The 21,458-nt window shown below is 38.8% G+C and overlaps 65 pseudogenes; all 65 read left to right on the top strand.

Annotated features, from left to right (window-relative positions):
* Nucleotides 1-63: 63 nt before the first annotated feature.
* On the top strand, nucleotides 64-182 carry LOC140567611 (5S ribosomal RNA; annotated as a pseudogene).
* A 185-nt stretch (nucleotides 183-367) lies between these two features.
* LOC140566670 (5S ribosomal RNA) lies at nucleotides 368-486 on the top strand (annotated as a pseudogene).
* Nucleotides 487-671: 185 nt separating this feature from the next.
* LOC140570229 (5S ribosomal RNA) lies at nucleotides 672-790 on the top strand (annotated as a pseudogene).
* Nucleotides 791-975: 185 nt separating this feature from the next.
* LOC140572219 (5S ribosomal RNA) lies at nucleotides 976-1,094 on the top strand (annotated as a pseudogene).
* A 185-nt stretch (nucleotides 1,095-1,279) lies between these two features.
* On the top strand, nucleotides 1,280-1,398 carry LOC140570928 (5S ribosomal RNA; annotated as a pseudogene).
* Nucleotides 1,399-1,583: 185 nt separating this feature from the next.
* Nucleotides 1,584-1,702, top strand: LOC140569672 (5S ribosomal RNA; annotated as a pseudogene).
* Nucleotides 1,703-1,887: 185 nt separating this feature from the next.
* Nucleotides 1,888-2,006, top strand: LOC140572437 (5S ribosomal RNA; annotated as a pseudogene).
* A 185-nt stretch (nucleotides 2,007-2,191) lies between these two features.
* LOC140569671 (5S ribosomal RNA) lies at nucleotides 2,192-2,310 on the top strand (annotated as a pseudogene).
* Nucleotides 2,311-2,532: 222 nt separating this feature from the next.
* LOC140570003 (5S ribosomal RNA) lies at nucleotides 2,533-2,651 on the top strand (annotated as a pseudogene).
* Nucleotides 2,652-2,836: 185 nt separating this feature from the next.
* On the top strand, nucleotides 2,837-2,955 carry LOC140570927 (5S ribosomal RNA; annotated as a pseudogene).
* Nucleotides 2,956-3,140: 185 nt separating this feature from the next.
* Nucleotides 3,141-3,259, top strand: LOC140569669 (5S ribosomal RNA; annotated as a pseudogene).
* Nucleotides 3,260-3,444: 185 nt separating this feature from the next.
* LOC140570790 (5S ribosomal RNA) lies at nucleotides 3,445-3,563 on the top strand (annotated as a pseudogene).
* Nucleotides 3,564-3,748: 185 nt separating this feature from the next.
* On the top strand, nucleotides 3,749-3,867 carry LOC140569668 (5S ribosomal RNA; annotated as a pseudogene).
* A 185-nt stretch (nucleotides 3,868-4,052) lies between these two features.
* LOC140572669 (5S ribosomal RNA) lies at nucleotides 4,053-4,171 on the top strand (annotated as a pseudogene).
* A 185-nt stretch (nucleotides 4,172-4,356) lies between these two features.
* On the top strand, nucleotides 4,357-4,475 carry LOC140570002 (5S ribosomal RNA; annotated as a pseudogene).
* A 185-nt stretch (nucleotides 4,476-4,660) lies between these two features.
* On the top strand, nucleotides 4,661-4,779 carry LOC140573372 (5S ribosomal RNA; annotated as a pseudogene).
* A 185-nt stretch (nucleotides 4,780-4,964) lies between these two features.
* Nucleotides 4,965-5,083, top strand: LOC140569332 (5S ribosomal RNA; annotated as a pseudogene).
* A 222-nt stretch (nucleotides 5,084-5,305) lies between these two features.
* LOC140569667 (5S ribosomal RNA) lies at nucleotides 5,306-5,424 on the top strand (annotated as a pseudogene).
* A 186-nt stretch (nucleotides 5,425-5,610) lies between these two features.
* On the top strand, nucleotides 5,611-5,729 carry LOC140566585 (5S ribosomal RNA; annotated as a pseudogene).
* A 185-nt stretch (nucleotides 5,730-5,914) lies between these two features.
* Nucleotides 5,915-6,033, top strand: LOC140573131 (5S ribosomal RNA; annotated as a pseudogene).
* Nucleotides 6,034-6,218: 185 nt separating this feature from the next.
* Nucleotides 6,219-6,337, top strand: LOC140566351 (5S ribosomal RNA; annotated as a pseudogene).
* A 185-nt stretch (nucleotides 6,338-6,522) lies between these two features.
* Nucleotides 6,523-6,641, top strand: LOC140569666 (5S ribosomal RNA; annotated as a pseudogene).
* A 186-nt stretch (nucleotides 6,642-6,827) lies between these two features.
* On the top strand, nucleotides 6,828-6,946 carry LOC140569665 (5S ribosomal RNA; annotated as a pseudogene).
* A 185-nt stretch (nucleotides 6,947-7,131) lies between these two features.
* Nucleotides 7,132-7,250, top strand: LOC140569664 (5S ribosomal RNA; annotated as a pseudogene).
* A 222-nt stretch (nucleotides 7,251-7,472) lies between these two features.
* Nucleotides 7,473-7,591, top strand: LOC140566948 (5S ribosomal RNA; annotated as a pseudogene).
* Nucleotides 7,592-8,080: 489 nt separating this feature from the next.
* Nucleotides 8,081-8,199, top strand: LOC140572959 (5S ribosomal RNA; annotated as a pseudogene).
* A 185-nt stretch (nucleotides 8,200-8,384) lies between these two features.
* LOC140572963 (5S ribosomal RNA) lies at nucleotides 8,385-8,503 on the top strand (annotated as a pseudogene).
* A 222-nt stretch (nucleotides 8,504-8,725) lies between these two features.
* Nucleotides 8,726-8,843, top strand: LOC140567778 (5S ribosomal RNA; annotated as a pseudogene).
* Nucleotides 8,844-9,028: 185 nt separating this feature from the next.
* On the top strand, nucleotides 9,029-9,147 carry LOC140569663 (5S ribosomal RNA; annotated as a pseudogene).
* A 185-nt stretch (nucleotides 9,148-9,332) lies between these two features.
* On the top strand, nucleotides 9,333-9,451 carry LOC140569662 (5S ribosomal RNA; annotated as a pseudogene).
* A 185-nt stretch (nucleotides 9,452-9,636) lies between these two features.
* LOC140570789 (5S ribosomal RNA) lies at nucleotides 9,637-9,755 on the top strand (annotated as a pseudogene).
* Nucleotides 9,756-9,940: 185 nt separating this feature from the next.
* On the top strand, nucleotides 9,941-10,059 carry LOC140570788 (5S ribosomal RNA; annotated as a pseudogene).
* A 185-nt stretch (nucleotides 10,060-10,244) lies between these two features.
* On the top strand, nucleotides 10,245-10,363 carry LOC140570786 (5S ribosomal RNA; annotated as a pseudogene).
* Nucleotides 10,364-10,585: 222 nt separating this feature from the next.
* LOC140571254 (5S ribosomal RNA) lies at nucleotides 10,586-10,704 on the top strand (annotated as a pseudogene).
* A 186-nt stretch (nucleotides 10,705-10,890) lies between these two features.
* On the top strand, nucleotides 10,891-11,009 carry LOC140571862 (5S ribosomal RNA; annotated as a pseudogene).
* Nucleotides 11,010-11,194: 185 nt separating this feature from the next.
* On the top strand, nucleotides 11,195-11,313 carry LOC140569661 (5S ribosomal RNA; annotated as a pseudogene).
* A 222-nt stretch (nucleotides 11,314-11,535) lies between these two features.
* LOC140569660 (5S ribosomal RNA) lies at nucleotides 11,536-11,654 on the top strand (annotated as a pseudogene).
* A 222-nt stretch (nucleotides 11,655-11,876) lies between these two features.
* LOC140572923 (5S ribosomal RNA) lies at nucleotides 11,877-11,995 on the top strand (annotated as a pseudogene).
* Nucleotides 11,996-12,550: 555 nt separating this feature from the next.
* On the top strand, nucleotides 12,551-12,669 carry LOC140569657 (5S ribosomal RNA; annotated as a pseudogene).
* Nucleotides 12,670-12,855: 186 nt separating this feature from the next.
* On the top strand, nucleotides 12,856-12,974 carry LOC140569656 (5S ribosomal RNA; annotated as a pseudogene).
* A 185-nt stretch (nucleotides 12,975-13,159) lies between these two features.
* On the top strand, nucleotides 13,160-13,278 carry LOC140572554 (5S ribosomal RNA; annotated as a pseudogene).
* A 185-nt stretch (nucleotides 13,279-13,463) lies between these two features.
* LOC140571418 (5S ribosomal RNA) lies at nucleotides 13,464-13,582 on the top strand (annotated as a pseudogene).
* Nucleotides 13,583-13,767: 185 nt separating this feature from the next.
* On the top strand, nucleotides 13,768-13,886 carry LOC140568126 (5S ribosomal RNA; annotated as a pseudogene).
* A 222-nt stretch (nucleotides 13,887-14,108) lies between these two features.
* LOC140569655 (5S ribosomal RNA) lies at nucleotides 14,109-14,227 on the top strand (annotated as a pseudogene).
* A 185-nt stretch (nucleotides 14,228-14,412) lies between these two features.
* On the top strand, nucleotides 14,413-14,531 carry LOC140570001 (5S ribosomal RNA; annotated as a pseudogene).
* Nucleotides 14,532-14,716: 185 nt separating this feature from the next.
* LOC140567984 (5S ribosomal RNA) lies at nucleotides 14,717-14,835 on the top strand (annotated as a pseudogene).
* A 185-nt stretch (nucleotides 14,836-15,020) lies between these two features.
* On the top strand, nucleotides 15,021-15,139 carry LOC140569654 (5S ribosomal RNA; annotated as a pseudogene).
* Nucleotides 15,140-15,324: 185 nt separating this feature from the next.
* On the top strand, nucleotides 15,325-15,443 carry LOC140569320 (5S ribosomal RNA; annotated as a pseudogene).
* A 222-nt stretch (nucleotides 15,444-15,665) lies between these two features.
* Nucleotides 15,666-15,784, top strand: LOC140570460 (5S ribosomal RNA; annotated as a pseudogene).
* A 186-nt stretch (nucleotides 15,785-15,970) lies between these two features.
* LOC140566584 (5S ribosomal RNA) lies at nucleotides 15,971-16,089 on the top strand (annotated as a pseudogene).
* A 185-nt stretch (nucleotides 16,090-16,274) lies between these two features.
* LOC140567942 (5S ribosomal RNA) lies at nucleotides 16,275-16,393 on the top strand (annotated as a pseudogene).
* Nucleotides 16,394-16,578: 185 nt separating this feature from the next.
* On the top strand, nucleotides 16,579-16,697 carry LOC140569888 (5S ribosomal RNA; annotated as a pseudogene).
* A 185-nt stretch (nucleotides 16,698-16,882) lies between these two features.
* On the top strand, nucleotides 16,883-17,001 carry LOC140567498 (5S ribosomal RNA; annotated as a pseudogene).
* A 346-nt stretch (nucleotides 17,002-17,347) lies between these two features.
* On the top strand, nucleotides 17,348-17,466 carry LOC140571494 (5S ribosomal RNA; annotated as a pseudogene).
* A 185-nt stretch (nucleotides 17,467-17,651) lies between these two features.
* Nucleotides 17,652-17,770, top strand: LOC140569653 (5S ribosomal RNA; annotated as a pseudogene).
* A 185-nt stretch (nucleotides 17,771-17,955) lies between these two features.
* LOC140569652 (5S ribosomal RNA) lies at nucleotides 17,956-18,074 on the top strand (annotated as a pseudogene).
* A 185-nt stretch (nucleotides 18,075-18,259) lies between these two features.
* Nucleotides 18,260-18,378, top strand: LOC140566127 (5S ribosomal RNA; annotated as a pseudogene).
* Nucleotides 18,379-18,600: 222 nt separating this feature from the next.
* LOC140569651 (5S ribosomal RNA) lies at nucleotides 18,601-18,719 on the top strand (annotated as a pseudogene).
* A 222-nt stretch (nucleotides 18,720-18,941) lies between these two features.
* LOC140567058 (5S ribosomal RNA) lies at nucleotides 18,942-19,060 on the top strand (annotated as a pseudogene).
* A 490-nt stretch (nucleotides 19,061-19,550) lies between these two features.
* On the top strand, nucleotides 19,551-19,669 carry LOC140566140 (5S ribosomal RNA; annotated as a pseudogene).
* A 222-nt stretch (nucleotides 19,670-19,891) lies between these two features.
* LOC140568399 (5S ribosomal RNA) lies at nucleotides 19,892-20,010 on the top strand (annotated as a pseudogene).
* A 185-nt stretch (nucleotides 20,011-20,195) lies between these two features.
* LOC140569650 (5S ribosomal RNA) lies at nucleotides 20,196-20,314 on the top strand (annotated as a pseudogene).
* A 222-nt stretch (nucleotides 20,315-20,536) lies between these two features.
* On the top strand, nucleotides 20,537-20,655 carry LOC140570785 (5S ribosomal RNA; annotated as a pseudogene).
* A 222-nt stretch (nucleotides 20,656-20,877) lies between these two features.
* LOC140566720 (5S ribosomal RNA) lies at nucleotides 20,878-20,996 on the top strand (annotated as a pseudogene).
* A 185-nt stretch (nucleotides 20,997-21,181) lies between these two features.
* LOC140572601 (5S ribosomal RNA) lies at nucleotides 21,182-21,300 on the top strand (annotated as a pseudogene).
* Nucleotides 21,301-21,458: the final 158 nt, after the last annotated feature.

Below are 21,458 nucleotides of genomic sequence, written 5' to 3'. Positions count from 1 at the left end.
TGGTTTTGAACAAATATGGTCTTAGCTATGAAATTTGAATCCTCTAGTTTGCAAGGTGCTTCTGCTTACTGCCATTCCACCCTTAGAATGCCTGATCTCGTCTGATCTCAGAAGCTACCTAGGGTTGGGCCTGGTTCGTACTTGAATGGGAGACTGTCTGGGAATACCAGATGTTGTAAGCTTTTCCAATCCTGCAAACAATTAAAGCTTACATTTCCATGTTATTTACATCTTTTGCACAAATTTGTAGTTGAAACTCTTTTGTGTTGTAAATGTTGATGTGTTGAAATGGAATGCTTTTGCTTGGTTTTGAACAAATATGGTCTTAGCTATGAAATTTGAATCCTCTAGTTTGCAAGGTGCTTCTGCTTACGGCCATTCCACCCTTAGAATGCCTGATCTTGTCTGATCTCAGAAGCTACCTAGGGTTGGGCCTGGTTAGTACTTGAATGGGAGACTGTCTGGGAATACCAGGTGTTGTAAGGTTTTCCAATCCTGCAAACAATTAAAGCTTACATTTCCATGTTATTTACATCTTTTGCACAAATTTGTAGTTGAAACTCTTTTGTGTTGTAAATATTGATGTGTTGAAATGGAATGCTTTTGCTTGGTTTTGAACAAATATGGTCTTAGCTATGAAATTTGAATCCTCTAGTTTGCTAGGTGCTTCTGCTTACGGCCATTCCACCCTCAGAATGCCTGATCTCGTCTGATCTCAGAAGCTACCTAGGGTTGGGCCTGGTTAGTACTTGAATGGGAGACTGTCTGGGAATACCAGGTGTTGTAAGCTTTTCCAATCCTGCAAACAATTAAAGCTTACATTTCCATGTTATTTACATCTTTTGCACAAATTTGTAGTTGAAACTCTTTTGTGTTGTAAATGTTGATGTGTTGAAATGGAATGCTTTTGCTTGGTTTTGAACAAATATGGTCTTAGCTATGAAATTTGAATCCTCTAGTTCGCAAGGTAGTTCTGCTTACGACCATTCCACCCTTAGAATACCTGATCTCGTCTGATCTCAGAAGCTACCTAGGGTTGGGCCTGGTTAGTACTTGAATGGGAGACTGTCTGGGAATATCAGGTGTTGTAAGCTTTTCCAATCCTGCAAACAATTAAAGCTTACATTTCCATGTTATTTACATCTTTTGCACAAATTTGTAGTTGAAACTCTTTTGTGTTGTAAATGTTGATGTGTTGAAATGGAATGCTTTTGCTTGGTTTTGAACAAATATGGTCTTAGCTATGAAATTTGAATCCTCTAGTTTGCAAGGTGCTTCTGCTTGCGGCCATTCCACCCTTAGAATGCCTGATCTCGTCTGATCTCAGAAGCTACCTAGGGTTGGGCCTGGTTAGTACTTGAATGGGAGACTGTCTGGGAATACCAGGTGTTGTAAGCTTTTCCAATCCTGCAAACAATTAAAGCTTACATTTCCATGTTATTTACATCTTTTGCACAAATTTGTAGTTGAAACTCTTTTGTGTTGTAAATGTTGATGTGTTGAAATGGAATGCTTTTGCTTGGTTTTGAACAAATATGGTCTTAGCTATGAAATTTGAATCCTCTAGTTTGCAAGGTGCTTCTGCTTACGGCCATTCCACCCTTAGAATGCCTGATCTCGTCTGATCTCAGAAGCTACCTAGGGTTGGGCCTGGTTAGTACTTGAATGGGAGACTGTCTGGGAATACCAGGTGTTGTAAGCTTTTCCAATCCTGCAAACAATTAAAGCTTACATTTCCATGTTATTTACATCTTTTGCACAAATTTGTAGTTGAAACTCTTTTGTGTTGTAAATGTTGATGTGTTGAAATGGAATGCTTTTGCTTGGTTTTGAACAAATATGGTCTTAGCTATGAAATTTGAATCCTCTAGTTTGCAAGGTGCTTCTGCTTACGGCCATTCCACCCTTAGAATGCCTGATCTCGGCTGATCTCAGAAGCTACCTAGGGTTGGGCCTGGTTAGTACTTGAATGGGAGACTGTCTGGGAATACCAGGTGTTGTAAGCTTTTCCAATCCTGCAAACAATTAAAGCTTACATTTCCATGTTATTTACATCTTTTGCACAAATTTGTAGTTGAAACTCTTTTGTGTTGTAAATGTTGATGTGTTGAAATGGAATGCTTTTGCTTGGTTTTGAACAAATATGGTCTTAGCTATGAAATTTGAATCCTCTAGTTTGCAAGGTGCTTCTGCTTACGGCCATTCCACCCTTAGAATGCCTGATCTCGTCTGATCTCAGAAGCTACCTAGGGTTGGGCCTGGTTAGTACTTGAATGGGAGACTGTCTGGGAATACCAGGTGTTGTAAGCTTTTCCAATCCTGCAAACAATTAAAGCTTACATTTCCATGTTATTTACATCTTTTGCACAAATTTGTAGATGAAACTCTTTTGTGTTGTAAATGTTGATGTGTTGAAATGGAATGCTTTGTGTTGTAAATGTTGATGTGTTGAAATGGAATGCTTTTGCTTGGTTTTGAACAAATATGGTCTTAGCTATGAAATTTGAATCCTCTAGTTTGCAAGGTGCTTCTGCTTACGGCCATTCCACCCTTAGAATTCCTGATCTCGTCTGATCTCAGAAGCTACCTAGGGTTGGGCCTGGTTAGTACTTGAATGGGAGACTGTCTGGGAATACCAGGTGTTGTAAGCTTTTCCAATCCTGCAAACAATTAAAGCTTACATTTCCATGTTATTTACATCTTTTGCACAAATTTGTAGTTGAAACTTTTTTTTGTTGTAAATGTTGATGTGTTGAAATGGAATGCTTTTGCTTGGTTTTGAACAAATATGGTCTTAGCTATGAAATTTGAATCCTCTAGTTTGCAAGGTGCTTCTGCTTGCGGCCATTCCACCCTTAGAATGCCTGATCTCGTCTGATCTCAGAAGCTACCTAGGGTTGGGCCTGGTTAGTACTTGAATGGGAGACTGTCTGGGAATACCAGGTGTTGTAAGCTTTTCCAATCCTGCAAACAATTAAAGCTTACATTTCCATGTTATTTACATCTTTTGCACAAATTTGTAGTTGAAACTCTTTTGTGTTGTAAATGTTGATGTGTTGAAATGGAATGCTTTTGCTTGGTTTTGAACAAATATGGTCTTAGCTATGAAATTTGAATCCTCTAGTTTGCAAGGTGCTTCTGCTTACGGCCATTCCACCCTTAGAATGCCTGATCTCGTCTGATCTCAGAAGCTACCTAGGGTTGGGCCTGGTTAGTACTTGAATGGGAGACTGTCTGGGAATACCAGGTGTTGTAAGCTTTTCCAATCCTGCAAACAATTAAAGCTTACATTTCCATGTTATTTACATCTTTTGCACAAATTTGTAGTTGAAACTCTTTTGTGTTGTAAATGTTGATGTGTTGAAATGGAATGCTTTTGCTTGGTTTTGAACAAATATGGTCTTAGCTATGAAATTTGAATCCTCTAGTTTGCAAGGTGCTTCTGCTTACGGCCATTCCACCCTTAGAATGCCTGATCTCGTCTGATCTCAGAAGCTACCTAGGGTTGGGCCTGGTTAGTACTTGAATGGGAGACTGTCTGGGAATATCAGGTGTTGTAAGCTTTTCCAATCCTGCAAACAATTAAAGCTTACATTTCCATGTTATTTACATCTTTTGCACAAATTTGTAGTTGAAACTCTTTTGTGTTGTAAATGTTGATGTGTTGAAATGGAATGCTTTTGCTTGGTTTTGAACAAATATGGTCTTAGCTATGAAATTTGAATCCTCTAGTTTGCAAGGTGCTTCTGCTTACGGCCATTCCACCCTTAGAATGCCTGATCTCGTCTGATCTCAGAAGCTACCTAGGGTTGGGCCTGGTTAGTACTTGAATGGGAGACTGTCTGGGAATACCAGGTGTTGTAAGCTTTTCCAATCCTGCAAACAATTAAAGCTTACATTTCCATGTTATTTACATCTTTTGCACAAATTTGTAGTTGAAACTCTTTTGTGTTGTAAATGTTGATGTGTTGAAATGGAATGCTTTTGCTTGGTTTTGAACAAATATGGTCTTAGCTATGAAATTTGAATCCTCTAGTTTGCAAGGTGCTTCTGCTTACGGCCATTCCACCCTTAGAATGCCTGATCTCATCTGATCTCAGAAGCTACCTAGGGTTGGGCCTGGTTAGTACTTGAATGGGAGACTGTCTGGGAATACCAGGTGTTGTAAGCTTTTCCAATCCTGCAAACAATTAAAGCTTACATTTCCATGTTATTTACATCTTTTGCACAAATTTGTAGTTGAAACTCTTTTGTGTTGTAAATGTTGATGTGTTGAAATGGAATGCTTTTGCTTGGTTTTGAACAAATATGGTCTTAGCTATGAAATTTGAATCCTCTAGTTTGCAAGGTGCTTCTGCTTACGGCCATTCCACCCTTAGAATTCCTGATCTCGTCTGATCTCAGAAGCTACCTAGGGTTGGGCCTGGTTAGTACTTGAATGGGAGACTGTCTGGGAATACCAGGTGTTGTAAGCTTTTCCAATCCTGCAAACAATTAAAGCTTACATTTCCATGTTATTTACATCTTTTGCACAAATTTGTAGTTGAAACTCTTTTGTGTTGTAAATGTTGATGTGTTGAAATGGAATGCTTTTGCTTGGTTTTGAACAAATATGGTCTTAGCTATGAAATTTGAATCCTCTAGTTTGCAAGGTGCTTCTGCCTACGGCCATTCCACCCTTAGAATGCCTGATCTCGTCTGGTCTCAGAAGCTACCTAGGGTTGGGCCTGGTTAGTACTTGAATGGGAGACTGTCTGGGAATACCAGGTGTTGTAAGCTTTTCCAATCCTGCAAACAATTAAAGCTTACATTTCCATGTTATTTACATCTTTTGCACAAATTTGTAGTTGAAACTCTTTTGTGTTGTAAATGTTGATGTGTTGAAATGGAATGCTTTTGCTTGGTTTTGAACAAATATGGTCTTAGCTATGAAATTTGAATCCTCTAGTTTGCAAGGTGCTTCTGCTTACGGCCATTCCACCCTTAGAATGCCTGATCTCGTCTGATCTCAGAAGCTACCAAGGGTTGGGCCTGGTTAGTACTTGAATGGGAGACTGTCTGGGAATACCAGGTGTTGTAAGCTTTTCCAATCCTGCAAACAATTAAAGCTTACATTTCCATGTTATTTACATCTTTTGCACAAATTTGTAGTTGAAACTCTTTTGTGTTGTAAATGTTGATGTGTTGAAATGGAATGCTTTGTGTTGTAAATGTTGATGTGTTGAAATGGAATGCTTTTGCTTTGTTTTGAACAAATATGGTCTTAGCTATGAAATTTGAATCCTCTAGTTTGCAAGGTGCTTCTGCTTACGGCCATTCCACCCTTAGAATGCCTGATCTCGTCTGATCTCAGAAGCTACCTAGGGTTGGGCCTGGTTAGTACTTGAATGGGAGACTGTCTGGGAATACCAGGTGTTGTAAGCTTTTCCAATCCTGCAAACAATTAAAGCTTACATTTCCATGTTATTTACATCTTTTGCACAAATTTGTAGTTGAAACTCTTTTGTGTTGTAAATGTTGATGTGTTGAAATGGAATGCTTTTGCTTGGTTTTGAACAAATATGGTCTTAGCTATGAAATTTGAATCCTCTAGGTTTGCAAGGTGCTTCTGCCTACGGCCATTCCAACCTTAGAATGCCTGATCTCGTCTGATCTCAGAAGCTACCTAGGGTTGGGCCTGGTTAGTACTTGAATGGGAGACTGTCTGGGAATACCAGGTGTTGTAAGCTTTTCCAATCCTGCAAACAATTAAAGCTTACATTTCCATGTTATTTACATCTTTTGCACAAATTTGTAGTTGAAACTCTTTTGTGTTGTAAATGTTGATGTGTTGAAATGGAATGCTTTTGCTTGGTTTTGAACAAATATGGTCTTAGCTATGAAATTTGAATCCTCTAGTTTGCAAGGTGCTTCTGCTTACGGCCATTCCACCCTTAGAATGCCTGATCTCGTCTGATCTCAGAAGCTACCTAGGGTTGGGCCTGGTTAGTACTTGAATGGGTGACTGTCTGGGAATACCAGGTGTTGTAAGCTTTTCCAATCCTGCAAACAATTAAAGCTTACATTTCCATGTTATTTACATCTTTTGCACAAATTTGTAGTTGAAACTCTTTTGTGTTGTAAATGTTGATGTGTTGAAATGGAATGCTTTTGCTTGGTTTTGAACAAATATGGTCTTAGCTATGAAATTTGAATCCTCTAGTTTGCAAGGTGCTTCTGCTTAAGGCCATTCCACCCTTAGAATGCCTGATCTCGTCTGATCTCAGAAGCTACCTAGGGTTGGGCCTGGTTAGTACTTGAATGGGAGACTGTCTGGGAATATCAGGTGTTGTAAGCTTTTCCAATCCTGCAAACAATTAAAGCTTACATTTCCATGTTATTTACATCTTTTGCACAAATTTGTAGTTGAAACTCTTTTGTGTTGTAAATGTTGATGTGTTGAAATGGAATGCTTTTGCTTGGTTTTGAACAAATATGGTCTTAGCTATGAAATTTGAATCCTCTAGTTTGCAAGGTGCTTCTGCTTACGGCCATTCCACCCTTAGAATGCCTGATCTCGTCTGATCTCAGAAGCTACCTAGGGTTGGGCCTGGTTAGTACTTGAATGGGAGACTGTCTGGGAATACCAGGTGTTGTAAGCTTTTCCAATCCTGCAAACAATTAAAGCTTACATTTCCATGTTATTTGCATCTTTTGCACAAATTTGTAGTTGAAACTCTTTTGTGTTGTAAATGTTGATGTGTTGAAATGGAATGCTTTTGCTTGGTTTTGAACAAATATGGTCTTAGCTATGAAATTTGAATCCTCTAGGTTTGCAAGGTGCTTCTGCTTACGGCCATTCCACCCTTAGAATGCCTGATCTCGTCTGATCTCAGAAGCTACCTAGGGTTGGGCCTGGTTAGTACTTGAATGGGAGACTGTCTGGGAATACCAGGTGTTGTAAGCTTTTCCAATCCTGCAAACAATTAAAGCTTACATTTCCATGTTTTTTACATCTTTTGCACAAATTTGTAGTTGAAACTCTTTTGTGTTGTAAATGTTGATGTGTTGAAATGGAATGTTTTTGCTTGGTTTTGAACAAATATGGTCTTAGCTATGAAATTTGAATCCTCTAGTTTGCAAGGTGCTTCTGCTTACGGCCATTCCACCCTTAGAATGCCTGATCTCGTCTGATCTCAGAAGCTACCTAGGGTTGGGCCTGGTTAGTACTTGAATGGGAGACTGTCTGGGAATACCAGGTGTTGTAAGCTTTTCCAATCCTGCAAACAATTAAAGCTTACATTTCCATGTTATTTACATCTTTTGCACAAATTTGTAGTTGAAACTCTTTTGTGTTGTAAATGTTGATGTGTTGAAATGGAATGCTTTGTGTTGTAAATGTTGATGTGTTGAAATGGAATGCTTTTGCTTGGTTTTGAACAAATATGGTCTTAGCTATGAAATTTGAATCCTCTAGTTTGCAAGGTGCTTCTGCTTACGGCCATTCCACCCTTAGAATGCCTCATCTCGTCTGATCTCAGAAGCTACCTAGGGTTGGGCCTGGTTAGTACTTGAATGGGAGACTGTCTGGGAATATCAGGTGTTGTAAGCTTTTCCAATCCTGCAAACAATTAAAGCTTACATTTCCATGTTATTTACATCTTTTGCACAAATTTGTAGTTGAAACTCTTTTGTGTTGTAAATGTTGATGTGTTGAATTGGAATGCTTTTGCTTGGTTTCGAACAAATATGGTCTTATCTATGAAATTTGAATCCTCTCGTTTGCAAGGTTCTTCTGATTACGGCCATTCCACCCTTAGAACGCCTGATGTTGTCTGATCTCAGAAGCTACATAGGGTTGGGTCTGGTTAGTACATGAATGGGAGACTGTCTGGGAATACCAGGTGTTGTAAGCTTTTCCAATCCTGCAAACAATTAAAGCTTACATTTCCATGTTAATTACATCTTTTGCACAAATTTGTAGTTGAAACTCTTTTGTGTTGTAAATGTTGATGTGTTGAAATGGAATGCTTTTGCTTGGTTTTGAACAAATATGGTCTTAGCTATGAAATTTGAATCCTCTAGTTTGCAAGGTGCGTCTGCTTAAGGCCATTCCACCCTTAGAATGCCTGATCTCGTCTGATCTCAGAAGCTACCTAGGGTTGGGCCTGGTTAGTACTTGAATGGGAGACTGTCTGGGAATACCAGGTGTTGTAAGCTTTTCCAATCCTGCAAACAATTAAAGCTTACATTTCCATGTTATTTACATCTTTTGCACAAATTTGTAGTTGAAACTCTTTTGTGTTGTAAATGTTGATGTGTTGAAATGGAATGCTTTTGCTTGGTTTTGAACAAATATGGTCTTAGCTATGAAATTTGAATCCTCTAGTTTGGAAGGTGCTTCTGCTTACGGCCCTTCCACCCTTAGAATGCCTGATCTCGTCTGATCTCAGAAGCTACGTAGGGTTGGGCCTGGTTAGTACTTGAATGGGAGACTGTCTGGGAATACCAGGTGTTTTAAGCTTTTCCAATCCTGCAAACAATTAAAGCTTACATTTCCATGTTATTTACATCTTTTGCACAAATTTGTAGATGAAACTCTTTTGTGTTGTAAATGTTGATGTGTTGAAATGGAATGCTTTGTGTTGTAAATGTTGATGTGTTGAAATGGAATGCTTTTGCTTGGTTTTGAACAAATATGGTCTTAGCTATGAAATTTGAATCCTCTAGTTTGCAAGGTGCTTCTGCTTACGGCCATTCCACCCTTAGAATGCCTGATCTCGTCTGATCTCAGAAGCTACCTAGGGTTGGGCTGCTTAGTACTTGAATGGGAGACTGTCTGGGAATACCAGGTGTTGTAAGCTTTTCCAATCCTGCAAACAATTAAAGCTTACATTTCCATGTTATTTACATCTTTTGCACACATTTGTAGTTGAAACTCTTTTGTGTTGTAAATGTTGATGTGTTGAAATGGAATGCTTTTGCTTGGTTTTGAACAAATATGGTCTTAGCTATGAAATTTGAATCCTCTAGTTTGCAAGGTGCTTCTGCTTACGGCCATTCCACCCTTAGAATGCCTGATCTCGTCTGATCTCAGAAGCTACCTAGGGTTGGGCCTGGTTAGTACTTGAATGGGAGACTGTCTGGGAATACCAGGTGTTGTAAGCTTTTCCAATCCTGCAAACAATTAAAGCTTACATTTCCATGTTATTTACATCTTTTGCACAAATTTGTAGTTGAAACTCTTTTGTGTTGTAAATGTTGATGTGTTGAAATGGAATGCTTTTGCTTGGTTTTGAACAAATATGGTCTTAGCTATGAAATTTGAATCCTCTAGTTTGCAAGGTGCTTCTGCTTACGGCCATTCCACCCTTAGAATGCCTGATCTCGTCTGATCTCAGAAGCTACCTAGGGTTGGGCCTGGTTAGTACTTGAATGGGAGACTGTCTGGGAATACCAGGTGTTGTAAGCTTTTCCAATCCTGCAAACAATTAAAGCTTACATTTCCATGTTATTTACATCTTTTGCACAAATTTGTAGTTGAAACTCTTTTGTGTTGTAAATGTTGATGTGTTGAAATGGAATGCTTTTGCTTGGTTTTGAACAAATATGGTCTTAGCTATGAAATTTGAATCCTCTAGTTTGCAAGGTGCTTCTGCTTACGGCCATTCCACCCTTAGAATGCCTGATCTCGTCTGATCTCAGAAGCTACCTAGGGTTGGGCCTGGTTAGTACTTGAATGGGAGACTGTCTGGGAATATCAGGTGTTGTAAGCTTTTCCAATCCTGCAAACAATTAAAGCTTACATTTCCATGTTATTTACATCTTTTGCACAAATTTGTAGTTGAAACTCTTTTGTGTTGTAAATGTTGATGTGTTGAAATGGAATGCTTTTGCTTGGTTTTGAACAAATATGGTCTTAGCTATGAAATTTGAATCCTCTAGTTTGCAAGGTGCTTCTGCTTACGGCCATTCCACCCTTAGAATGCCTGATCTCGTCTGATCTCAGAAGCTACCTAGGGTTGGGCCTGGTTAGTACTTGAATGGGAGACTGTCTGGGAATATCAGGTGTTGTAAGCTTTTCCAATCCTGCAAACAATTAAAGCTTACATTTCCATGTTATTTACATCTTTTGCACAAATTTGTAGTTGAAACTCTTTTGTGTTGTAAATGTTGATGTGTTGAAATGGAATGCTTTTGCTTGGTTTTGAACAAATATGGTCTTAGCTATGAAATTTGAATCCTCTAGTTTGCAAGGTGCTTCTGCTTACGGCCATTCCACCCTTAGAATGCCTGATCTCGTCTGATCTCAGAAGCTACCTAGGGTTGGGCCTGGTTAGTACTTGAATGGGAGACTGTCTGGGAATATCAGGTGTTGTAAGCTTTTCCAATCCTGCAAACAATTAAAGCTTACATTTCCATGTTATTTACATCTTTTGCACAAATTTGTAGATGAAACTCTTTTGTGTTGTAAATGTTGATGTGTTGAAATGGAATGCTTTGTGTTGTAAATGTTGATGTGTTGAAATGGAATGCTTTTGCTTGGTTTTGAACAAATATGATCTTAGCTTTGAAATTTGAATCCTCTAGTTTGCAAGGTGCTTCTGCTTACGGCCATTCCACCCTTAGAATGCCTGATCTCGTCTGATCTCAGAAGCTACCTAGGGTTGGGCTTGGTTAGTACTTGAATGGGAGACTGTCTGGGAATACCAGGTGTTGTAAGCTTTTCCAATCCTGCAAACAATTAAAGCTTACATTTCCATGTTATTTACATCTTTTGCACAAATTTGTAGTTGAAACTCTTTTGTGTTGTAAATGTTGATGTGTTGAAATGGAATGCTTTTGCTTGGTTTTGAACAAATATGGTCTTAGCTATGAAATTTGAATCCTCTAGGTTTGCAAGGTGCTTCTGCCTACGGCCATTCCACCCTTAGAATGCCTGATCTCGTCTGATCTCAGAAGCTACCTAGGGTTGGGCCTGGTTAGTACTTGAATGGGAGACTGTCTGGGAATACCAGGTGTTGTAAGCTTTTCCAATCCTGCAAACAATTAAAGCTTACATTTCCATGTTATTTACATCTTTTGCACAAATTTGTAGTTGAAACTCTTTTGTGTTGTAAATGTTGATGTGTTGAAATGGAATGCTTTTGCTTGGTTTTGAACAAATATGGTCTTAGCTATGAAATTTGAATCCTCTAGTTTGCAAGGTGCTTCTGCTTACGGCCATTCCACCCTTAGAATGCCTGATCTCGTCTGATCTCAGAAGCTACCTAGGGTTGGGCCTGGTTAGTACTTGAATGGGAGACTGTCTGGGAATACCAGGTGTTGTAAGCTTTTCCAATCCTGCAAACAATTAAAGCTTACATTTCCATGTTATTTACATCTTTTGCACAAATTTGTAGATGAAACTCTTTTGTGTTGTAAATGTTGATGTGTTGAAATGGAATGCTTTGTGTTGTAAATGTTGATGTGTTGAAATTGAATGCTTTTGCTTGGTTTTGAACAAATATGGTCTTAGCTATGAAATTTGAATCCTCTAGTTTGCAAGGTGCTTCTGCTTACGGCCATTCCACCCTTAGAATGCCTGATCTCGTCTGATCTCAGAAGCTACCTAGGGTTGGGCCTGGTTAGTACTTGAATGGGAGACTGTCTGGGAATACCAGGTGTTGTAAGCTTTTCCAATCCTGCAAACAATTAAAGCTTACATTTCCATGTTATTTACATCTTTTGCACAAATTTGTAGATGAAACTCTTTTGTGTTGTAAATGTTGATGTGTTAAAATGGAATGCTTTGTGTTGTAAATGTTGATGTGTTGAAATGGAATGCTTTTGCTTGGTTTTGAACAAATATGGTCTTAGCTATGAAATTTGAATCCTCTAGTTTGCAAGGTGCTTCTGCTTACGGCCATTCCACCCTTAGAATGCCTGATCTCGTCTGATCTCAGAAGCTACCTAGGGTTGGGCACGGTTAGTACTTGAATGGGAGACTGTCTGGGAATACCAGGTGTTGTAAGCTTTTCCAATCCTGCAAACAATTAAAGCTTACATTTCCATGTTATTTACATCTTTTGCACAAATTTGTAGATGAAACTCTTTTGTGTTGTAAATGTTGATGTGTTGAAATGGAATGCTTTGTGTTGTAAATGTTGATGTGTTGAAATGGAATGTTTTTGCTTGGTTTTGAACAAATATGGTCTTAGCTATGAAATTTGAATCCTCTAGTTTGCAAGGTGCTTCTGCTTGCGGCCATTCCATCCTTAGAATGCCTGATCTTGTCTGATCTCAGAAGCTACCAAGGGTTGGGTAGCTTCTGAGGGTTGGGCCTGGTTAGTACCAGGTGTTGTAAGCTTTTCCAATCCTGCAAACAATTAAAGCTTACATTTCCATGTTATTTACATCTTTTGCACAAATTTGTAGTTGAAACTCTTTTGTGTTGTAAATGTTGATGTGTTGAAATGGAATGCTTTGTGTTGTAAATGTTGATGTGTTGAAATGGAATGCTTTTGCTTGGTTTTGAACAAATATGGTCTTAGCTATGAAATTTGAATCCTCTAGTTTGCAAGGTGCTTCTGCTTACGGCCATTCCACCCTTAGAATGCCTGATCTCGTCTGATCTCAGAAGCTACCTAGGGTTGGGCCTGGTTAGTACTTGAATGGGAGACTGTCTGGGAATACCAGGTGTTGTAAGCTTTTCCAATCCTGCAAACAATTAAAGCTTACATTTCCATGTTATTTACATCTTTTGCACAAATTTGTAGTTGAAACTCTTTTGTGTTGTAAATGTTGATGTGTTGAAATGGAATGCTTTTGCTTGGTTTTGAACAAATATGGTCTTAGCTATGAAATTTGAATCCTCTAGGTTTGCAAGGTGCTTCTGCTTACGGCCATTCCACCCTTAGAATGCCTGATCTCGTCTGATCTCAGAAGCTACCTAGGGTTGGGCCTGGTTAGTACTTGAATGGGAGACTGTCTGGGAATACCAGGTGTTGTAAGCTTTTCCAATCCTGCAAACAATTAAAGCTTACATTTCCATGTTATTTACATCTTTTGCACAAATTTGTAGTTGAAACTCTTTTGTGTTGTAAATGTTGATGTGTTGAAATGGAATGCTTTTGCTTGGTTTTGAACAAATATGGTCTTAGCTATGAAATTTGAATCCTCTAGTTTGCAAGGTGATTCTGCTTACGGCCATTCCACCCTTAGAATGCCTGATCTCGTCTGATCTCAGAAGCTACCTAGGGTTGAGCCTGGTTAGTACTTGAATGGGAGACTGTCTGGGAATACCAGGTGTTGTAAGCTTTTCCAATCCTGCAAACAATTAAAGCTTACATTTCCATGTTATTTACATCTTTTGCACAAATTTGTAGTTGAAACTCTTTTGTGTTGTAAATGTTGATGTGTTGAAATGGAATGCTTTTGCTTGGTTTTGAACAAATATGGTCTTAGCTATGAAATTTGAATCCTCTAGTTTGCAAGGTGCTTCTGCTTACGGCTATTCCACCCTTAGAATGCCTGATCTCGTCTGATCTCAGAAGCTACCTAGGGTTGGGCCTGGTTAGTACTTGAATGGGAGACTGTCTGGGAATACCCGGTGTTGTAAGCTTTTCCAATCCTGCAAACAATTAAAGCTTACATTTCCATGTTATTTACATCTTTTGCACAAATTTGTAGTTAAAACTCTTTTGTGTTGTAAATGTTGATGTGTTGAAATGGAATGCTTTTGCTTGGTTTTGAACAAATATGGTCTTAGCTATGAAATTTGAATCCTCTAGTTTGCAAGGTGCTTCTGCTAACGGCAATTCCACCCTTAGAATGCCTGATCTCGTCTGATCTCAGAAGCTACCTAGGATTGGGCACGGTTAGTACTTGAATGGGAGACTGTCTGGGAATACCAGGTGTTGTAAGCTTTTCCAATCCTGCAAACAATTAAAGCTTACATTTCCATGTTATTTACATCTTTTGCACAAATTTGTAGATGAAACTCTTTTGTGTTGTAAATGTTGATGTGTTGAAATGGAATGCTTTGTGTTGTAAATGTTGATGTGTTGAAATGGAATGCTTTTGCTTGGTTTTGAACAAATATGGTCTTAGCTATGAAATTTGAATCCTCTAGTTTGCAAGGTGCTTCTGCTTACGGCCATTCCACCCTTAGAATGCCTGATCTCGTCTGATCTCAGAAGCTACCTAGGGTTGGGCCTGGTTAGTACTTGAATGGGAGACTGTCTGGGAATACCAGGTGTTGTAAGCTTTTCCAATCCTGCAAACAATTAAAGCTTACATTTCCATGTTATTTACATCTTTTGCACAAATTTGTAGTTGAAACTCTTTTGTGTTGTAAATGTTGATGTGTTGAAATGGAATGCTTTTGCTTGGTTTTGAACAAATATGGTCTTAGCTATGAAATTTGAATCCTCTAGTTTGCAAGGTGCTTCTGCTTACGGCCATTCCACCCTTAGAATTCCTGATCTCGTCTGATCTCAGAAGCTACCTAGGGTTGGGCCTGGTTAGTACTTGAATGGGAGACTGTCTGGGAATACCAGGTGTTGTAAGCTTTTCCAATCCTGCAAACAATTAAAGCTTACATTTCCATGTTATTTACATCTTTTGCACAAATTTGTAGTTGAAACTCTTTTGTGTTGTAAATGTTGATGTGTTGAAATGGAATGCTTTTGCTTGGTTTTGAACAAATATGGTCTTAGCTATGAAATTTGAATCCTCTAGTTTGCAAGGTGCTTCTGCCTACGGCCATTCCACCCTTAGAATGCCTGATGTCGTCTGGTCTCAGAAGCTACCTAGGGTTGGGCCTGGTTAGTACTTGAATGGGAGACTGTCTGGGAATACCAGGTGTTGTAAGCTTTTCCAATCCTGCAAACAATTAAAGCTTACATTTCCATGTTATTTACATCTTTTGCACAAATTTGTAGTTGAAACTCTTTTGTGTTGTAAATGTTGATGTGTTGAAATGGAATGCTTTTGCTTGGTTTTGAACAAATATGGTCTTAGCTATGAAATTTGAATCCTCTAGTTTGCAAGGTGCTTCTGCTTACGGCCATTCCACCCTTAGAATGCCTGATCTCGTCTGATCTCAGAAGCTACCTAGGGTTGGGCCTGGTTAGTACTTGAATGGGAGACTGTCTGGGAATACCAGGTGTTGTAAGCTTTTCCAATCCTGCAAACAATTAAAGCTTACATTTCCATGTTATTTACATCTTTTGCACAAATTTGTAGTTGAAACTCTTTTGTGTTGTAAATGTTGATGTGTTGAAATGGAATGCTTTTGCTTGGTTTTGAACAAATATGGTCTTAGCTATGAAATTTGAATCCTCTAGTTTGCAAGGTGCTTCTGCTTACGGCCATTCCACCCTTAGAATGCCTGATCTCGTCTGATCTCAGAAGCTACCAAGGGTTGGGCCTGGTTAGTACTTGAATGGGAGACTGTCTGGGAATACCAGGTGTTGTAAGCTTTTCCAATCCTGCAAACAATTAAAGCTTACATTTCCATGTTATTTACATCTTTTGCACAAATTTGTAGTTGAAACTCTTTTGTGTTGTAAATGTTGATGTGTTGAAATGGAATGCTTTGTGTTGTAAATGTTGATGTGTTGAAATGGAATGCTTTTGCTTTGTTTTGAACAAATATGGTCTTAGCTATGAAATTTGAATCCTCTAGTTTGCAAGGTGCTTCTGCTTATGGCCATTCCACCCTTAGAATGCCTGATCTCGTCTGATCTCAGAAGCTACCTAGGGTTGGGCCTGGTTAGTACTTGAATGGGAGACTGTCTGGGAATACCAGGTGTTGTAAGCTTTTCCAATCCTGCAAACAATTAAAGCTTACATTTCCATGTTATTTACATCTTTTGCACAAATTTGTAGTTGAAACTCTTTTGTGTTGTAAATGTTGATGTGTTGAAATGGAATGCTTTTGCTTGGTTTTGAACAAATATGGTCTTAGCTATGAAATTTGAATCCTCTAGGTTTGCAAGGTGCTTCTGCCTACGGCCATTCCAACCTTAGAATGCCTGATCTCGTCTGATCTCAGAAGCTACCTAGGGTTGGGCCTGGTTAGTACTTGAATGGGAGACTGTCTGGGAATACCAGGTGTTGTAAGCTTTTCCAATCCTGCAAACAATTAAAGCTTACATTTCCATGTTATTTACATCTTTTGCACAAATTTGTAGTTGAAACTCTTTTGTGTTGTAAATGTTGATGTGTTGAAATGGAATGCTTTTGCTTGGTTTTGAACAAATATGGTCTTAGCTATGAAATTTGAATCCTCTAGTTTGCAAGGTGCGTCTGCTTAAGGCCATTCCACCCTTAGAATGCCTGATCTCGTCTGATCTCAGAAGCTACCTAGGGTTGGGCCTGGTTAGTACTTGCATGGGAGACTGTCTGGGAATATCAGATGTTGTAAGCTCTTCCAATCCTGCAAACAATTAAAGCTTACATTTCCATGTTATTTACATCTTTTGCACAAATTTGTAGTTGAAACTCTTTTGTGTTGTAAATGTTGATGTGTTGAAATGGAATGCTTTTGCTTGGTTTTGAACAAATATGGTCTTAGCTATGAAATTTGAATCCTCTAGTTTGCAAGGTGCTTCTGCTTACGACCATTCCACCCTTAGAATGCCTGATCTCGTCTGATCTCAGAAGCTACCTAGGGTTGGGCCTGGTTAGTACTTGAATGGGAGACTGTCTGGGAATATCAGGTGTTGTAAGCTTTTCCAATCCTGCAAACAATTAAAGCTTACATTTCCATGTTATTTACATCTTTTGCACAAATTTGTAGTTGAAACTCTTTTGTGTTGTAAATGTTGATGTGTTGAAATGGAATGCTTTTGCTTGGTTTTGAACAAATATGGTCTTAGCTATGAAATTTGAATCCTCTAGTTTGCTCGGTGTTTCTGCTTACGGCCATTCCAGACTCAGAATGCCTGATCTCGTCTGATCTCAGAAGATACTTAGGGTTGGGCCTGGTTAGTACTTGAATGGGAGACTGTCTGGGAAAACCAGGTGTTGTAAGCTTTTCCAATCCTGCAAACAATTAAAGCTTACATTTCCATGTTATTTACATCTTTTGCACAAATTTGTAGTTGAATCTCTTTTGTGTTATAAATGTTGATGTGGGTTGGGTCTGGTTAGTACTTGAATGGGAGACTGTCTGGGAATACCAGGTGTTGTAAGCTTTTCCAATCCTGCAAACAATTAAAGCTTACATTTCCATGTTATTTACATCTTTTGCACAAATTTGTAGTTGAAACTCTTTTGTGTTGTAAATGTTGATGTGTTGAAATGGAATGCTTTTGCTTGGTTTTGAACAAATATGGTCTTAGCTATGAAATTTGAATCCTCTAGTTTGCAAGGTGCTTCTGCTTACGGCCGTTCCACCCTTAGAATACCTGATCTCGTCTGATCTCAGAAGCTACCTAGGGTTGGGCCTGGTTAGTACTTGAATGGGAGACTGTCTGGGAATATCAGGTGTTGTAAGCTTTTCCAATCCTGCAAACAATTAAAGCTTACATTTCCATGTTATTTACATCTTTTGCACAAATTTGTAGTTGAAACTCTTTTGTGTTGTAAATGTTGATGTGTTGAAATGGAATGCTTTTGCTTGGTTTTGAACAAATATGGTCTTAGCTATGAAATTTGAATCCTCTAGTTTGCAAGGTGCTTCTGCTTACGGCCATTCCACCCTTAGAATGCCTGATCTCGTCTGATCTCAGAAGCTACCTAGGGTTGGGCCTGGTTAGTACTTGAATGGGAGACTGTCTGGGAATACCAGGTGTTGTAAGCTTTTCCAATCCTGCAAACAATTAAAGCTTACATTTCCATGTTCTTTACATCTATTGCACAAATTTGTAGTTGAAACTCTTTTGTGTTGTAAATGTTGATGTGTTGAAATGGAATGCTTTTGCTTGGTTTTGAACAAATATGGTCTTAGCTATGAAATTTGAATCCTCTAGTTTGCAAGGTGCTTCTGCTTACGGCCATTCCACCCTTAGAATGCCTGATCTCGTCTGATCTCAGAAGCTACCTAGGGTTGGGCCTGGTTAGTACTTGAATGGGAGACTGTCTGGGAATACCAGGTGTTGTAAGCTTTTCCAATCCTGCAAACAATTAAAGCTTACATTTCCATGTTCTTTACATCTATTGCACAAATTTGTAGTTGAAACTCTTTTGTGTTGTAAATGTTGATGTGTTGAAATGGAATGCTTTTGCTTGGTTTTGAACAAATATGGTCTTAGCTATGAAATTTGAATCCTCTAGTTTGCAAGGTGCTTCTGCTTACGGCCATTCGACCCTTAGAATGCCTGATCTCGTCTGATCTCAGAAGCTACCTAGGGTTGGGCCTGGTTAGTACTTGAATGGGAGACTGTCTGGGAATATCAGGTGTTGTAAGCTTTTCCAATCCTGCAAACAATTAATGCTTACATTTCCATGTTATTTACATCTTTTGCACAAATTTGTAGATGAAACTCTTTTGTGTTGTAAATGTTGATGTGTTGAAATGGAATGCTTTGTGTTGTAAATGTTGATGTGTTGAAATTGAATGCTTTTGCTTGGTTTTGAACAAATATGGTCTTAGCTATGAAATTTGAATCCTCTAGTTTGCAAGGTGCTTCTGCTTACGGCCATTCCACCCTTAGAATGCCTGATCTCGTCTGATCTCAGAAGCTACCTAGGGTTGGGCCTGGTTAGTACTTGAATGGGAGACTGTCTGGGAATACCAGGTGTTGTAAGCTTTTCCAATCCTGCAAACAATTAAAGCTTACATTTCCATGTTATTTACATCTTTTGCACAAATTTGTAGATGAAACTCTTTTGTGTTGTAAATGTTGATGTGTTAAAATGGAATGCTTTGTGTTGTAAATGTTGATGTGTTGAAATGGAATGCTTTTGCTTGGTTTTGAACAAATATGGTCTTAGCTATGAAATTTGAATCCTCTAGTTTGCAAGGTGCTTCTGCTTACGGCCATTCCACCCTTAGAATGCCTGACCTCGTCTGATCTCAGAAGCTACCTAGGGTTGGGCACGGTTAGTACTTGAATGGGAGACTGTCTGGGAATACCAGGTGTTGTAAGCTTTTCCAATCCTGCAAACAATTAAAGCTTACATTTCCATGTTATTTACATCTTTTGCACAAATTTGTAGTTGAAACTCTTTTGTGTTGTAAATATTGATGTGTTGAAATGGAATGCTTTTGCTTGGTTTTGAACAAATATGGTCTTAGCTATGAAATTTGAATCCTCTAGTTTGCAAGGTGCTTCTGCTTATGGCCATTCCATCCTTAGAATGCCTGATCTTGTCTCATCTCAGAAGCTACCAAGGGTTCGGCCTGGTAAGTACTTGAATGGGAGACTGTCTGGGAATACCAGGTGTTGTAAGCTTTTCCAATCCTGCAAACAATTAAAGCTTACATTTCCATGTTATTTACATCTTTTGCACAAATTTGTAGTTGAAACTCTTTTGTGTTGTAAATGTTGATGTGTTGAAATGGAATGCTTTTGCTTGGTTTTGAACAAATATGGTCTTAGCTATGAAATTTGAATCCTCTAGGTTTGCAAGGTGCTTCTGCGTATGGCCATTCCACCCTTAGAATGCCTGATCTCGTCTGATCTCAGAAGCTACCTAGGGTTGGGCCTGGTTAGTACTTGAATGGGAGACTGTCTGGGAATATCAGGTGTTGTAAGCTTTTCCAATCCTGCAAACAATTAAAGCTTACATTTCCATGTTATTTACATCTTTTGCACAAATTTGTAGATGAAACTCTTTTGTGTTGTAAATGTTGATGTGTTGAAATGGAATGCTTTGTGTTGTAAATGTTGATGTGTTGAAATGGAATGCTTTTGCTTGGTTTTGAACAAATATGGTCTTAGCTATGAAATTTGAATCCTCTAGTTTGCAAGGTGCTTCTGCTTGCGGCAGTTCCATCCTTAGAATGCCTGATCTTGTCTGATCTCAGAAGCTACCAAGGGTTGGGCCTGGTTAGTGCTTGAATGGGAGACTGTCTGGGAATATCAGGTGTTGTAAGCTTTTCCAATCCTGCAAACAATTAAAGCTTACATTTCCATGTTATTTACATCTTTTGCACAAATTTGTAGTTGAAACTCTTTTGTGTTGTAAATTTTGATGTGTTGAAATGGAATGCTTTTGCTTGGTTTTGAACAAATATGGTCTTAGCTATGAAATTTGAATCCTCTAGTTTGGAAGGTGCTTCTGCTTACGGCCATTCCACCCTTAGAATGCCTGATCTCGTCTGATCTCAGAAGCTACCTAGGGTTGGGCCTGGTTAGTACTTGAATGGGAGACTGTCTGGGAATACCAGGTGTTGTAAGCTTTTCCAATCCTGCAAACAATTAAAGCTTACATTTCCATGTTATTTACATCTTTTGCACAAATTTGTAGTTGAAACTCTTTTGTGTTGTAAATGTTGATGTGTTGAAATGGAATGCTTTGTGTTGTAAATGTTGATGTGTTGAAATGGAATGCTTTTGCTTGGTTTTGAACAAATATGGTCTTAGCTATGAAATTTGAATCCTCTAGTTTGCAAGGTGCTTCTGCTTACGGCCATTCCACCCTTAGAATGCCTGATCTCGTCTGATCTCAGAAGCTACCTAGGGTTGGGCCTGGTTAGTACTTGAATGGGAGACTGTCTGGGAATATCAGGTGTTGTAAGCTTTTCCAATCCTGCAAACAATTAAAGCTTACATTTCCATGTTATTTACATCTTTTGCACAAATTTGTAGTTGAAACTCTTTTGTGTTGTAAATGTTGATGTGTTGAAATGGAATGCTTTGTATTGTAAATGTTGATGTGTTGAAATGGAATGCTTTTGCTTGGTTTTGAACAAATATGGTCTTAGCTATGAAATTTGAATCCTCTAGTTTGCAAGGTGCTTCTGCTTACGGCCATTCCACCCTTAGAATGCCTGATCTCGTCTGATCTCAGAAGCTACCTAGGGTTTGGCCTGGTTAGTACTTGAATGGGAGGCTGTCTGGGAATACCAGGTGTTGTAAGCTTTTCCAATCCTGCAAACAATTAAAGCTTACATTTCCATGTTATTTACATCTTTTGCACAAATTTGTAGTTGAAACTCTTTTGTGTTGTAAACGTTGATGTGTTGAAATGGAATGCTTTTTCTTGGTTTTGAACAAATATGGTCTTAGCTATGAAATTTGAATCCTCTAGTTTGGAAGGTGCTTCTGCTTACGGCCATTCCACCCTTAGAATGCCTGATCTCGTCTGATCTCAGAAGCTGCCTAGGGTTGGGCCTGGTTAGTACTTGAATGGGAGACTGTCTGGGAATACCAGGTGTTGTAAGCTTTTCCAATCCTGCAAACAATTAAAGCTTACATTTCCATGTTATTTACATCTTTTGCACAAATTTGTAGTTGAAACTCTTTTGTGTTGTAAATTTTGATGTGTTGAAATGGAATGCTTTTGCTTGGTTTTGAACAAATATGGTCTTAGCTATGAAATTT

The sequence above is a fragment of the Salminus brasiliensis genome, chromosome 11, assembly GCF_030463535.1.
Source record: "Salminus brasiliensis chromosome 11, fSalBra1.hap2, whole genome shotgun sequence".
Taxonomy (NCBI): domain Eukaryota; kingdom Metazoa; phylum Chordata; class Actinopteri; order Characiformes; family Bryconidae; genus Salminus; species Salminus brasiliensis.
This window is presented reverse-complemented; position numbering and strand designations above follow the sequence as displayed.